Source organism: Mastomys coucha, unplaced genomic scaffold, assembly GCF_008632895.1.
Source record: "Mastomys coucha isolate ucsf_1 unplaced genomic scaffold, UCSF_Mcou_1 pScaffold14, whole genome shotgun sequence".
In the NCBI taxonomy this organism is placed as follows: Eukaryota; Metazoa; Chordata; class Mammalia; order Rodentia; family Muridae; genus Mastomys; species Mastomys coucha.
In genome coordinates, this window is record NW_022196896.1 from 44,089,102 (window position 1) to 44,099,618 (window position 10,517).

General features: G+C 38.3%; 1 long non-coding RNA gene across 1 annotated transcript; it reads right to left on the reverse strand.

Moving 5' to 3' along the window:
* Window positions 1-3,792: 3,792 nt before the first annotated feature.
* LOC116089071 lies at window positions 3,793-7,460 on the reverse strand. The gene is made up of 2 exons (XR_004118142.1): window positions 7,390-7,460; window positions 3,793-4,082 (listed from the first exon to the last, which is right to left on the reverse strand). It is a non-coding gene; the product is annotated as an uncharacterized LOC116089071 (long non-coding RNA).
* Between the last annotated feature and the right edge of the window lie 3,057 nt (window positions 7,461-10,517).

Below are 10,517 nucleotides of genomic sequence, written 5' to 3' on the forward strand. Positions count from 1 at the left end.
AGAGAGAGAGAGAAAGAGAGAGATTCTTTTTTTACATTACTAATCTGGATATATTTATTCCCTGTGTTTTCTTTGATGTAATAAACCTCTTTAGGTTGGAGTTTACCCATAGTACTTTCTGTAGGGCTGAGTTTGTAGACAGATATTGCTTAAATTTGGTTTTTATCATGGAACATCTTATCAATCTATGGAAATTGAACATTTTACTGAGATAGTAATCTGGAATGACACTTGTGATCTTTAGAATCTGTAGCACATTAGTCTGAGCCCTGATGGCTTTTATGGTTCTCACTGAGAAGTCAGGTAAAACTCTAATAGGCCTATAGTTATATGCTATTTTTTGTTGCTTGTAATATTTTTTCTTTGTTCTGTATGTTTAGTGATTTGATTTTTATGTGCTGAGGGGACTTCTTTTTCTGGTCCCATCTATTTGGTGTTCTATATGCTTCTTTTACCTTTATAGACATCTTCTTCTTTTGGTTAGGAAAATCTTCAATGATTTTATTGAAAACATTTTCTGTGCCTTTGAGCTTGGTTTCCTTTTTTCTTTTATCTATTCCTAAATTTTTCTTAGATTTTATCTTTTATAATATCCCAGATTTCATGAATGTTTTGTGTCAGTAGTTTTTTAGATTTAACATTTTCTTTGTCCACAGTATCCATTTCTTCTATCACATCTTCAATGTCTGAGATTATCTCTTTCAACTCTTGTATTCTATTGGTAAGACTTGGCTTCATGGTGCCTGTTCAAGCCACTATATTTTTATTTCCTGATTTCCTTCAGTTATTGTTTTCTTTATTGATTCTTTCTCAATTTTCAGATTTTGAGTGATTTTATCAATTCCTTCCATTGTTTATATTTTCACATATTTACTTAAGGAATTTATTAATCTCCTCTTTAAGAACCTCTGTCACATACATAAAAACTGTTTCAAGGTCTTTTTCTTCTGTTTTAGCTATGTTAGAATATTCATGACCTGCTATGATAGGGTTCTTTGGTTGAGTTAAGACATCTAGTCATGACAGTTATTGACTGTGCTCTTACACTGGCATCTAGGTGGTATCTAGGATTAGTAAGATTGTTCTAATGTCTAGGTGCTGATATCTTTGTGTTCTGTCTTTGTTAAGTGGATGTTTTGCTCCTTGATCTCTGTTTCCTCTTTGATTTTAGGATGGAATGATGGACATGTTGTACCTGGTAGGAAAATCTTTTGGGTTCCTGATAGGTGTGGCCTCAGGGGTCTGGGTATTGGGATCAAATATGTAGGAATTGGGACTGTCTTGGACAGTAGATGACTTTTATGAGAGGAAGGAAAGCAGGGTGTTCTGTGAAGATCTTCTTAGTTAGTCCCTTGGGAGTGGGAACAGTAGGAGAGAAAAAGCCACAGCAAGAGATATGCAGTTTGCCCACTTGCTTCCCTGGTCAGGCTGGCCTGCTGGAGTTGAAGTCTGGAACAAAATAAGAAAGTAGAATGAAGTTCAGAGTGGAATCTTTGTGTAATCTATTGGAGATGGTGCAGTGCAGGCAGAAAGGCTGCAGGAGTATTCTGCTGCAGAGCTGAGGACATGACTGGAGAATTAATATGGAGGAGCAGAGGGAGCAGTAAAGATCTACCATTAGCCTATGTGTTTCCCTGACAGGAGAGCTGAGTGAATTTTCAGGGAGTACTTTCTGGTATTGTGAAGTGGGACAAAGCAATGAGTCTGGGAAGGGAGGATAAGAGGAGAGCTCTGGGATCCACCACAAATGAGGTTGGGGAGTGTGTCACTGGAGTTCTGCTACACAGGTGGTGATGAAACTGGGGTACTGGACCTGGAGGAATGGAGGAAAAGATGAAGATCTGTGAGTTGCCCATTTTCTTCCCTGACAGTAATAGCCTGTGGGTTCCCAAAGAGTGTCTGCTAGAGTCTGGGGCTATAACAGAGCAATAGTCCAGAGGAATGTTGGAGGGGGAGATCTATGGGATCAACTGGAGATGGTGACAAGGTAGGGGGAAGAGAGACTCCAGTAGGTGCTCTGCTGAAAAGCTGAGGGTGTGGCTGGAGGATTGGATTTGGAAGAGCAAAAGGAGAGGGGATACTCTTCAGTCACAGGGAATATTTAAACTCATTTCTGAAGAGTTGAAAGATATACTCTTTATAATGAGAAGTACTTATCTATTCCTCATGCATAAAAAAAAGGTTCCTAACTATAGACTAGTACCATTTTATAGTTATTTTAAAAACTGAAGAAGTTGTTGATAGATATAACAAATATTTATAGTGTAAATTTTCTTCAGTATAATTACTCTATATCAAGCCTGTAATAATAGATTTGACAAATGGCTGTAAATTCTTAGACTAGATAAAATATTAAAATAAATTTTCCTGAATTCAAATGTATATGTCACAGAGAGGTTTCTTTCTGTGAACAACATTTACCAGTGCATGTTTCCTTTGTTATGGAAAATATAATTCCCTACACAACTCTACAATCATTTAAAAGTGTATGATACAGGAATAGTGATATACATTTAATACTAGTGTACTAAAGTGAATGAAATGGGAATAATGTGTCTGTGTAAATATTAAGATATCAAAGTGTATGAAACAAAGTTGTTTGTATATGTAAAAGTGAATGTGTGTGGAAACCAGCAGACAACACACATGGTTTCTCAGGAGCCATCAACCTTTACTTTTGATGGTCTCTCACAGGCCTGGAACTTTCTGAACATGTCCAGCCAAGTCCTAAGGAGCCACATGTTTCTGCTTTCCCTGTACTGGGATTTAGTATTGTCACCAGCTACACCATTTTAATCTGTATTGTGGGGCCAGACTCTGCTTGTCCTGCTCACAGGGAAGCTCTTCACAAACAGAGCTCTCTCTCTCTCAAGGCCAAGATACTAATATTTAAAGAAAACTGACCTTTGACGTATTTATTTTGATATCTATTAAGTGCATCATTTCCTTTATTAATGGTGATTGTGTCTGCACTTTAGAAATCATACAATTATGTTAAAGAATTTGCTTTAAATATCCATGCATTTTATGTCCCAGTGTTAATTGTTCATGATTGTAAATGTGAACGAAACTCTATATCACAGCTTAATGGTTCTTTTCCTTGCTGTACAGGACTCACTATAGTCATAGCTCAATGGGCTCTAGACTGTTTCTTCCAACTGCAAATATTTATATTTTCATTGAATTGTCCCTAATACTTTCAGACTCTGAAAGTATGTACCAGCTTCAGTTACTGGTTTTTTAGTTGTATAAGATTCAAAAAATAAGAAAACAAAGAGGTCATGACACTTCATTTTCTGCCTCTTTTTCTTTTTTTCAAAAGACAACATAATTTTCCTGTTTTGCATAGAAACATAGAACTTAAATGCTACCTTGAATTTCCTCAGAGTCTCACTATTAATGTTTTCAATGTTACTAATTTTTGAATGTTAATTTGTATATTGTAACTTTACTTACTTAATTTATGCTCTAATTGTCTTTCAGTGGAGTCCAGTTTTTAAAAACAGAAGTAATGGCTAATACTACAAAGCCATAAACACAAATGTATGAAAGCCAAAGGCACTCTGTCTCTTTGCACTTAATTCACTTTACTGTTGCAATACAGTCAGAACCACCTGCTTGAAACTGTCCTGCAGTTTCATGAGCCGGGTTCTGCCTCTACTGAAGGGAGAAAAGGAGAACCTGAAACACAGAGTTCGAGAACAAAAGGACGCGAAGCCAAGTTGAGGGTTTCCAATCAAGGCTGGTCACTTTACTTTTGGGTCTCAGCATTTATACATGAAAGTCAAACTGGATCTCTAGGTTACAATGACATTTGCATAACATAAACATTGAGAAGTTAGGGAAGAGTCAGGAGCAAGTCAGGAGGGAAGATCACCAATGGCTCCTCTGTCTGCGGATGTCCTCAAGCAGTAGGTGTTGTCGTGGGTGTAGTTGTATCCCATCTGGACTTCTAGGGGAACTTCTTTCAGAGATAAGCCCGCAGTCTGCTAAAGGTCTTTCGGCTTAATTCCCTAGGTGACCACCTCAGGTGGAGGCTGCCAAAGGCCTGAGGCTGAATTGGGCATTGGAGGCAACACCTGCTGACATGGTAAGAATTACTGAAAATGTAAATGGGTAATGAGAGTTGTTTTTAAGTTCACTTTTCTACTTGTAAGATGTCTTTCAAAACCCATGGGAGCAGTTTTCTATTTCTGCAATATGTCGGGAATTATAAAATATATATGCATATAACTGCTTGAGAAGGTCAGAGGAAATAATTTTCACTTTCAGATTGACAATTTGGTCTATCCCATAGTATAAAAAAAAAAACTGAAGTGAAAAAAGCATGCATATGAATTCAAGGTCTTTGAAGGCTCTCTTTGACTCAATGTGAAATGTCTTCCCTCTAAGTACAAAACTTACAATCTGAACTTCTAGGCAGGAAAAAAATACAATGTGGGAAGTTCTCTTTATCCCCTCCACTGCAGATTTACCAGGGCCTTGAGCACACTGGGCAAGTACTCTCACTGAGTCACCTCCAGCCCTAAGTGATATATATTTTATTAAGTGAATTGAATGACATAAAATACTAGAAGAACATTCTGATGAATTAAGGATTAGATGAAATCATACCATTATAAAATATATAATCACACTGCTTAAAATAAGTGGTCAAAGAATACTACTCAACTATTAAAAACAATGACTTCATGAAATTCACAAGCAAATGGAAGGAACTGGAAAATGTCATCCTGAGTGAGGTAACCCGGACACAAAAGAACATACATTTACTCACTGATAAGTGGATATTAGCCAAAAAGCTCAGAATATTTACAATTCAACCCCCTAACTGCATGGAACTTAAGAAGAAGGAAGACCAAAGTATAGATACTTCAATCCTACATAGGGGGCAGGATTAGGTATTTGAAGAGACAAGAGCAAAGTACAGAGGGTCAGGAAATTAAATAGAAACAGCTATCAGTGGGAGATGGGGAACTAGGGTAGTCACTTGAAAGTTCCAAACTCCAGGGAAGTAAGAGGCTCCCAGGACTCAGTGGCTATGACTTTAGCTGAAATGCCCAACAAAGGGGAGATAGAACCTGTACAGACCGCCTCCAGTAGATAAGCATGGCCCCTAGTTGAGGCTTGGGGCCAGCCACTCATCTCAAAATTTTTAACTCAGAAATGTTCCTGTACAAAGGAAAGGCAGGGACAAAAGTTGGAACTGAGACTAAAGGAAACTCCATCCAGAGACTGCCCCACCTAGGGATCCATCCTATTTGCAGACACCAAATCCCAACATTATTGCTGATAATGAAAGACCCCCAGAACTGGGGAGATCCTTACTCAAGTCTCAGGATGACACGACCACCCAATGACTCACGAGAGACAGAACTTGCTGCAATCACATGAGGTTTATTTGGGATAGGCCAGTACCAGGGTCGATCTCATGACCATGCAGGCCAGAGGAGTTCGACCCCGGGGTCGATCTCGTGACCATGCTGGCCAGCGGAGTTCAACGCCCAACATAAGAAGTGTGGGGTATTTAAAAGGGAAACCCACAGCTGGGGGCGGGGAGAGGGTTACCAAGGAAACATGACAAAAACAGTGGAAAATTTCAGAGGGACCCAACCCAAGGTATTCAGTTAGGGAGGGAATATATTTCTTCTAGGAATGTAATCTTTATCTATCAGTCGGCAGGGTGGAGGGCCTCAGCAGGGTGTAGACCTTCATTCCTCATTGTGGATCATTCAGGAGGGGCAGGTATTGGGAACCAGAGCCCCGAGGCTCTGAGTTAGCCAAATTCCTGGAACTAGCTACTCCACCTTTTTGGTTTGTTACATTTCTACTAATACATTACTTTTTGTTAACATGCTTTTTCCCAAATTTCTAAGTCTCCCAGTCTTTCAATACCAAGAAGCACTTGCTGAGAGTTTCTACTAGCACCTGACCAATACAGATGTAGACACTCACAGCCAACCATCAGACTGAATCCAGCAACCCTAATAGATGAGCTAGAGGAAGGACAGAAGGTGCTGAAGGCGATTGCAACCCGATAGGAAGAACAAAATCAACTAACAGGACCACCCAGAGCTCCCAAGAACTAAATCACTAACCAAGGAATATACATGGAGTGGTCCATGGCTCCAGATACTTTTGTAACAGAGGATTGCCTTATTTGATATCAGTGGGAGGGCAGGTTCTTGGTCCTGTGGAGGCTTGATGCCCCTGAAAAGAGGCATGCTAGAGTGGTGAGGCAGTGGTGAGTAGGTGGCAAAGGGGAGGGAGAAGACGTGGGATTGGATGGTGAGTTTCTGGGGAGAGTGGTAACTGGGAAGTGGGACATTATTTGAAATGTAACAAATAAAATAGTTAATTAAAAAAATAAAATTAAAATAAATAAATAAAAGCAGATTTTTTCCAGAACAAAATGCAAGTCAGAGTAAAGTGGACCCTGCTGTTTTTCCTAAGCAATGCTTAAGGAAATGTCAAATAGTTGGAGAAAGTGACTATAGGATGTGTCTCAGCACATGGGCTCTTGGGATAGAGCAGAAACATACACAGTGGTCTTAAGGCTGGACAGCTGCATGCTGGTCTTAAATAGGCCCAGGTTATATTTTATGGCTCTGCAAGTACAGCAAGATTAATTTATGTACAACAACAAAGGACACAGAAGTGTGAAAAGTTAGCTCCCAAGGTCAGAACTAGCACCTGCACTATGATGCTAACATACAGATGCCCAGAGTCAGTTAGGACTGACCCTTGGAGCTATGAGCAGCTAGGCCTTCCTTCATCTCCAGCTCCCTGTAACTGTTCCTATCCTCTCACAGTCTAAAAGAAAGAGAGAAAGCTAATGTGAGAAGTGGGCATGGGAGAAAAAATAAGAGAAAGCCAAGAGTCAAGAGTGAATGAATTATCACCCCTGAAGCCAGCTCACCAATTAGGTGAGCTGATCTTTCTCATTTAAAAACATTTTGAGTTGAAGACTTTTGCTTTTTGACATCCAAAGTATCTTAATTATGTAATTTTCTTAAAGATACCTCAGGAAATCTAAGGCTTACTCTTTGAAGAGCTACATGATCCTCATCGTTTGCTCATTGACTGAAATTTCACTGTTGATTATACATTCATCGTCAGCCACATTTGGCTGATACAGTTCAGCAGAACATCAAGTGAGTGACAGAAGGGAAGACCAAGGCAGAATACAAAGTACATTTTACAAAAACAGTTGACTGAAGATGGAACAGACACCAGGCATTGTTTGATATATTTCATAAAATGGGTCATGCTGTACTGCTGGTTTTCATTGTCCACAGGAGTAATGGCAGTCAGCAGGTGATGGGAATGTACACTAGAGTGTCCTTGTACATGCAATCAATTAATTACTTTATACAAATATAAAATTACCTAGTGCCCCATCAGTGAAGATGTTCAGTCAGTGTAGCTTCATGCTCTCTTTTTGATAAGGGCAAGAAACCTAAGGAGCAAAACAGAAAGTACATGGTAAGAACTACACATAGATTATAGGGAAGTAAAGTCTCCAAACAGGAAGACCAACACTTAAAAGATGAGGAAAGGAACTTAGAATCTGAAGGGTATGATGGTAGAGACTGCAGATCATTTAGTTCATTGTGACTCTACAAGCTAGTTAAGGAAAGAAGAAATGAAAACAGAAAAAGTTGGTCCTCTGAAATGTTGGAAAGATTTACTAGAAGTTAAAGTGTGACAGAGATGGACAACCAAAAGAGAGATTTGAGGGCTGAGTGTAAAGGACAGGTTGGGATGTAACAATGATGGAAGGTCAACAGCTGAGGATGTTCATAATGATAATGAACAGGGGGTAGGGCTCCACAGATTACATGGCAGTTCATCATCAACATGGATGGGAAAAAGAAAGCACTTCAGGACAGAATGTTTGCATATTAATAGCCACATGGATCAGCTTTCCATCACCATGAGACCTGAGATGTACAACTTGTAAAAAAATTCTTTTGAGTTAAGGTTTGGCCCAAAAGACTGGCCTCTTGACATTCTATCATAGAGGGAGGGAAGACACTCATAAGCCTCCCAGATTCTTCAAGGTCCCTCCTCCTGAGATTACATGCAGTAAACAATGTAAATTGTACAATGGAACATTGTACAATGGAACTTGCAGAGGATGGGTGCCTTTTCCAGAGAGGACTTCCTGGAGATTTATGATTATAAGTCATGCATGTTTCTGTGTTCACTCTAGTAAATTCATTCCTTCATCAAGCTAGACTTGGAATCATTTTTTTTTTTATCTATTGATGCTCCATGTATCTGGCATAGATAAGTGGTTTGAGATGTCTTCCCATTGAAAGTTATGCAAAGCAATTGTTAACTTTTCTGCAATCTTGTATCAGTATGAGTAACTGCTGATCTGTTGGTTTGTTTATTCATTCATTTGCTTACTTACTTAGGTCATGGCTCATTAGGAAGTATAAGGTTCCCATTCATTTCTACTTGGCATGCTCTTTTGAAATTCTCCTGTGATTCATATGTTAACAACATCATTTCCTATTAAATATTTCCTCTCCTCATCCTTACCTTTGCTATTTTCAGTATGCATAGAATCATTCTTCACATTTTCACATAAACCACAAAATTTGGTGGAAAAGACACTGTTGACTGAACACTAATACCACGGCATTTAAAACTGTGTAACTGCATATGTGCATGATTACTTTCTCACTAGTCAATCACTTGCCTGACCTTTTTCAGGAAAGTGTGTTCTTATTTCACTTTATTCTTATTTTATAAGAATTGCCTGGAATTTGATCAGCCAATTCAAAAAATCCTGACAAAATATTAAAACTGAGGTGTTTGCCATGGCTGCTCTATATGGTCAATACATACTGGCATTGTCTCAGCCTACACTCTTCCACCTGGAACAAGCCATTGACAAGATTTCAACTTTCAGAAGTTCAATAATCCAGCTTTTCATCTTTCTATGTTGAGTTTGTGGCATTTTAGACTTAAAAGACTTTGATTTCTTGATATTTCAGAGTTCATAATTATGTAATTTAATATTACATCTTTCAGGTTTATTATTGGCAGTGCTGATAAAAGAAATACTCAGAAAACCTCTCTGCTATTTCCTTCAAGTAGTACAGATTTCTAGATTTCACTTTTTAAGGGACAGTTATATAAAACTTTTCTTAGTGCTGTTCCAGACAAATTTTGTACAGATACCTTTGGGGTCCATCTAATAAATGAAGTACTGAATGACTTCAGTGTTCCTATAGACTGAATCCTCACTGTGTCTGAGAACTGATTGAGATAAATTGACCAGAGCTACCACTTAACAGAATGGCATTGCTCTAACCAATGTATTCTTTCCTCCAATAGGAATTCAAAATTATTTTATCTTCATCTTCACTCTCCAGCGCTATACAAATATTCATGATTCCTGCCATAATATAGTTGACAAAAGTAGTTATTGCTTTAAGTCCTACAGAATACATCAATCCAATATATTGATAACTCCAAGTCAAAGTAGAAAGAACACTGTGTGCCTCCCTAAAACAGGTGAGAGCCAGAAATAATAAGTAAAAATTGGCTACATATTTCATGGAAGTAAATTTCATGTAAGGCCATGGATCTGTATCCCATGCTAAGACAGCCTTTCTATGGTAAAAGATGAACTATTAAGGCATGTGCTTTATTGCCTTTAGAACATCTAATTCTCGGAGCTATTTGAGTTTTGAGCAGGGTAAGACACAGCTGAGACCATGGTCTCAATCTAGTTTCTCTCATATATCTTAGAAGGTGGTATATATTAAGTTGGGGTACTACTGAGAGTTCAAAATAATACAAAATATAAGGAAAGAAGATAAGAGCTATAGTGATTAGGAAAGAAATAAAATCTTCTAAGGTTCACAGTTGACATCATAATTCACATAGAACATATGAAAGAATTAACAACAACAAAAACCCCTGGAGCTTATAAGTAATTATAGTAAGTATTTACTTAATGTATAATTAAATAAATGAAGCCAGAAGCCATCTTTCCCTATTCCAAGAATAAATAAATAATAAGTGGAATCATTTTTTGTTAGCACCCCCGAAACTTATGTATCAATCTAACAATGTTTTATGAGACTTATGAACAAAGGCACTGAGGATGCAGCTCAGATATTAGTTTATTAGCATGTACAACATCCTGGGTACATTTTCTAGCACCACATAAACTGGGTAAGGTTTTACATATCCCAATCCCAGAACTCATGAGGGTTAGGAGTTCAAGAAGATAAGAAGTTCATTTGCTGCATAGAAAGCTGGAGGCCAGTCTGGGCTACACAAAGTCCTATCGGGTCAAGACAGAGGAAAGGAAAGAGAGAGGGAAAGGAGAAGTCTCAGATTTACTGTGAAGCAATAACAAAACAAAAGTAAGGCTTGTTGGCTGGATCAATAAAACAGAGAACTCTCAACCAAACACATGTATGAAGGACGTGTTCACCTGGTCTTTAACAAAGGCACAAGAGTATTTTCCTTCACAGAACACACAAAGAAAC